Raw genomic sequence first — 6000 nt, 5'->3', positions numbered from 1 at the left:
TTCTCATCACCCCATCCCTCCTGTATCAATTTCTAGCAAGCTCTTTTTGTGGGGGACATCAACCAAACCTCCCTCTCCATAGTCAAGGATGTAAATGTTTCCATAAATTTGAGATTAGCAAGTAGATCAACAACCTTGTTCCTTGTTCGTCTTATATGGATCATGATGATAACTCAGATGGTAGGAATAAGATTATGCACCTGATCCAACATGGATTCTAGTCTCAAACATCTTGAAACCTCATGTATATGGGATCGTGACTACATTTTACAAATCATATTTATAATTAGCTAAGAGTCCCCTTCTATGTAAAGGCTCTAGTATCCTTGATTCTGTGTGAATTCCAGACCATGCTTCAATCTCGAAAGCTCCACAACATTATTTTTTTAGTGCCAATCATACTTGAATAGATTAATAAAGGTTTCCATGTGTGGTCTTTAATGATACCTCCATATCCAGTCGGGCCAGGATTTCACTTCGCTGCTCCATCAAAGTTAAGTTTGACAAAACGAGGTAGGGAGGGGACCAGATCAATGGAATAAAGATTGCAGCAGGTGACAAGGTGATAAGTGAAAGGTCCATAAGAATGGAAGGGAACCATTTCTGCATTATACTTTCTTCAACATTTGTTTCTTTCCAATCTTGGGTTGACCACGTTAATGCAAGAATAGTTTCCTTTACATTTGTGACAAATTTATTCCATAGAGTCTCCATTGACAAGGCACCCCCTTTAAATATTCCCCTGTTCCTTTTGTTCCAGATACCCCATAGGAGGAAACCAGGAGAAATCCTCCAAATGAAATTAGGGATAGAGTTATCAAACACACACAATCTCCAATTTCTAATAGTTTCATGGGGACTTTCTTTGACCCAATCTAATTTTGAGAGACATTTCCCCAGCTTTCACTAAATACCTCTAAGGTAATAACATATAATAAGTAGGTGTTCAAAGGTTTCACCACTATTTATTCACAAGGGACATTTGGAAGGTCCCTATATATTTTGTTTTTAGATATTATCCCAAGTTAGTGGCTTATTTTGTATTACCAACCAGATGAAGATTGAATTTTTGGGCCATAAGTTGTGGTTCTTAGTCTAGACCTCCCCTGTCTGCTAGGTATGGTGTCCTGCTTCCAAGTGATAGGATTCTTTAACTGAGAAGGTACATTTAGAGCCATAGCCCCATATAAGTTTGTCTTCTTATATTGAAAAGGGGATTCGCTAAAGTTGTAAATCCTGCTATAAGTTCTGCCATATTTCGCCGTGTGTCTTGGGGTTCCATTTCTTTAGATTCAACCATTTTTTCCTTTCCTGGTTGGCATATCCTTCTCCTATTAATCATCTATTCTGATTTTTCCTTAGGTAGTCATTTGAGTGTTCATCTCTTCTAGTTCCAGTTGGTTCCCCATTTTTTGTAATTGTTGCCACGAATATTCCCAAAAAAAGTGTTTTCTCCCATTTTTTACTTCCTAAAAAAGTGTTTTTCTCCCATTCTTTACTTCCAAAAATCTATGGTTGTGTACTTGCTCCACTCCCTTTTTGGCTAAGGTCTAGATCGATGATCTTGGGCCGAAACCACACTATCGAATGAGTTGTCACAATGGTATTGTGGGGGCATATTTGTGAGTCCATATATTTTTCCAGAGGTCCAGTCCACCCTAAAGCCATCTCCACCAGATCTTTGTCCCTAGCACTTTCACCATTATTTCAAGATCTTGCAAGCCTAATCCTCCCTTCATATTTGGCTGAAACATTTTTTAGCACGCCACTAGGGGAATTTTTTTTATCCCATCTTGAGCCAACGCATAGGAAAATTCGTTGAAATCTTCGTATTTCCTAAAGAATAGATATAGGGGCCATCAATGTCGAGCACATATAAATAGGGAGTGCTTGTAATGCTCATTCTAGGAGGACTAAGTGACTTGCCACATTGAAAGCTCTGAAGGTCCATCATATTAATTTCTTCTGCATTTTTGTTATCAATTCTTCCCATACCTTCTACCGTAGGGAACTATCTACTAGGGGGTGCCCAAGTACTTAGATGGCAGAGTGCTTATCTGGATTCCCAGGATTCTTGCAACATTCCTATACACATTCACAAAATTATTAAAGAAAAATTGTTAGGGTTTGGTCATGTTTAATTCCATACTTGAGGCTAATGAGGTGATGGCCAGGATACTATTGAAAATCCTTGCTTCCTGTACGGTCAACACTCCAGGGCTCATTGTATCATCAACAAAACGTTGGTGGGTTAGGGGTAGGTCATCTCCAAATAGGCAAAGACCTTCCAGTGTATTCTCTATTGTTGCATTTTTAAACATTCGACCGAGGTCCTACACTGTGTGAATGAAGAGAAAGGGAGATAAAATATCCCTTTGTCATATACCTCTGGATGATTGGAATAGAGTGGAGGGTTATCCATTGACCATAAACAAAAAGACACCGAGGAGACTGGTTTGGAGACCCATTGGATCCACTCCTTTGCAAATCCAAGGGCCTTGAGGTTACGATATAAGAAATTCCAGTTGAGCTTATCATATGCCTTAGACAGGTCTAGCATAATCATTATCCCTGGTTTTTTGGTGGCATTTAATGAATGAATTGTTTCATGAGCCACCATAATTCCATCAAGGATTTTCCTTCCTTTTACAAATCCAGTCTCCTCTGGGGATACAAGTTGAGGGAGGAGTGGCTTGATCCGGTTAATGATTATATTGGTTATGATCTTATACACCACATTACACAATGCAATCGGTCGATATTCACTTAGGGATTTTGCCTTCTCTTTTTTTGGGGATCAAAGCTAAGAAAGTCACATCTAATGCTTTCATAATAGTTTTTGCTTGCCTAGATTATTCCATTGCTTTCCATTCATCCTCCCCATTTGTTGACCAACACAAATGAAATAATTCAATGGTAAAACGAACAGGTCTAGGAGCCTTGTTAGGGGGCATCACTTTGATAGTCACTTAAGTCTCTTCTTATGCGATTTCTCGAAGAAGTGTCTCATTTTCCTCCGTTGTTACTATTATGGTAATGTTACTGGTGACCTATGTAATGGCTGCCTGCCTGTCCATGTTGTGCTCTGATAGAGTATGTTGAAAAAATCTGACTATTTCTTGAGAAATATCCTCACACAACTCTAATTTTTGTCCATTTGCTCCTTTGAGAGAGGAGCTTCAATTGGAGTGTCGATGTTGTAGCATTGATTTGTGAAAAAAGAAGGTGTTATTTTCCCCTTCCTTTAGCCACTGGATTCTCGTTTTTAATCTTCACAATATTTCCTCTTCTTTTTGGTGCTCCTCAAGATCTCGTAGGGTCTCCACCTCAGCTTGAATAAGGGATTATGATCATCCATTTGCAAATGCATCCTGCTAAATAGCTGACATTTTGAGCTCTAGTTTTCTCTTTTCCTCTATAATGTCCCCAAAATTCTCTTTATTCTAGCCTATCACTTCCCATTTCACATATTTGATATTTTTGTGAAGGATAAACATTGCAAAACTTTGTATTTGTCTTTCTTCTTCCCACCATTTTTGAATGTTTGTGAGGAAGTTCGGGTGTTGGAGCCATTAATTTTCAAATCTTAACAAGTGATTCTAGGGCCACGTCCTTAGGTCTAGACTTAGCTTGATTGCCCAATGGTCTGAGCCATGGCTTGGGATAATTGAAGCTTCAATGAATGCGTCCCATTCCAAGATATTCTTTGTTATAAAAAACCTATCCATTTTGGATGCAATTTGATGTTGACCTATTCTTGTGTTGTTCCAGGGGTATACCTCATTTATTGTATTGGTCTCAATGAGCCGCAGACCATCTGTTCTATCTTGGAACAAAGCGGATTCAACATCCAACCTCCTTATACCCCCTTTATTTTCCTCCAAGGATCTAATTAGGTTAAATTCCCCATCAATTATCCAAGGATTTGGGGAGATTAACCTTCCGATTTGAGCAATTGACTGGAGAAAAGTTGTTTTTATCTTGTGGGTTATTGGGTCCATATACATTGCATAGGAAAAATGCTCCCCTAAGCTATTGAATTGCATTTGAACTGTCAAGATTCTAAAAGTAGAAAATACATTAATCACTTGAACCTCTTGTTCACCCATATTATTGTTATTTCTCCTTATATTCCATGTGCATTAACCACCATTGATTGTGGTAGGTTCCCCTAGAATTTTTATTTCTTGAATCATTATTACTGTGGGGTTTTCTTTAGTCCATATCTCTTTTAGAAGCCTTTTCTTGCTATGGCTGTTAAGGCCTCGCATATTCCAGTAGATGATTTAAATGGATGGGGTTTGTTGAAACCACGAAAAACATCCTTGATGACCATGACTCTTCTCGAGTTTACCAAATCTTCTCCAATTTCATCTAGCATCTGTAATTTATTTTTCCTTCCCCGACTCTTCATCTCTAACATCTCTTTACATTCTTTCAAATAATATTAAGTGTAAAATTAATAAAAGCTTCTCTAAACATTGGCAAAAGATTAATTTAAATTTAATCATAACAAAGATTAAAATTAACAATTATAATAATCTAATTTTAAAGTCATGGTCAAGCTAGACACCATATTGGTATATGAGATCCTCTTATCTGTGGGACAAAGGATCCACTTCCATGTAGTGATTTTGATTGCTAAAGTTTACATAAATGAATAGTAGATTGACCATCTTTTGATTCCAAAACTTTTTAAGATCCCAATTACCGATAGAAACCTTTCTTCAAAATAGCATCTACATCTGATTGTATAAACCTTTCTTAAAAAAACAACTAAATCCCATTACATTCTTTATACATATAAATAGAGACAATTGAAATTAAAATTAAAAATAATATAATCACTTTATCATTAAATATGTTTATACTTTGTTTTCATTCATTTGTTGTGAATGAGGATAAATATTATTGGACCAATAATGACATTAATCTAATTTATTTAAAATTAATTAAATAATCTAATGCATTATGAATATTAACCAAAAAAAAAAATCACCATCTTATCCTTATCATATATCATTTGATAATGTCATTGCAAATACAAAAGCCACTATTTGATAATACCTTTACACATATCAAGAACATATCATAAAGGTCGATTAGAGTCTATCAAAATATCTCTTATGAAGTTTCAACATATCTTTACATTCTTTTTAAAACCACTATATGATAATACCGTTACACATATCAAGAACATATCATAAAGGTAGATTAGAGTTTATCAAAATATCTTTTACGAAGTTTCAACATCTCTTCATATTCTTTCAAAAGCCACTATCTCATACTACCTTTATACATATCAAGATCATATCATAGAGGTAGATTAGAGTGTATCAAAATATCTCTTATGAAGTTTCAACATCTCTTTACATTCTTCCAAATAATATATAGTTATAAATTAATAAAAACATTGGTAGATGTTAATAAAAGATTGATGTAAATTTAATCATAATAATGATAAATAATAATAATAATCTAATTTTAATGTCATGATTAAGTTAAATACCAGGGCTCGGATATGCTCTAACACTGTTTCTGCTTGGCTAAGAGTTCATCTTCCTCATATGTAAGGAAACATGTTAATGACCCAAGACCTAGGGATATGCTCTAACACTGTTTCTGCTTGGCTAAGAGTTCATCTTCCTCATATGTAAGGAAACATGTTAATGACCCAAGACCTAGAGACATCTGGTAGGAGTGAAAGCTTGCCCCCTTACGGACCACCAACGAGTTATTCCAAGTGGCGTGGTTTTCCTTGAATAATAGTAATGAGTCAACTTGCACTCGCGATTAGCAGCTAGAGATGGTTGTCCCAACATGTAAAAAAATCAAGCTAGACACCAAATTGGTGTACGAGATCCCCTTATTTGTGGAATAAGATATTCACTTCCATGTAGCAATTTGATTATTAAAGTCTATATAAATGAATAATAGATTGGCCATCTTTTGATTCCAAAACTTGCTAAGACCTCGATTCTTGATGACAACCTTTCTTTT

This window comes from Pinus tabuliformis, chromosome 1_2 (assembly GCF_031772625.1).
Source record: "Pinus tabuliformis cultivar Carrire ecotype Pingquan chromosome 1_2, CPIR1, whole genome shotgun sequence".
In the NCBI taxonomy this organism is placed as follows: domain Eukaryota; kingdom Viridiplantae; phylum Streptophyta; class Pinopsida; order Pinales; family Pinaceae; genus Pinus; species Pinus tabuliformis.
Note: the sequence above shows the minus strand (reverse complement) of the source record.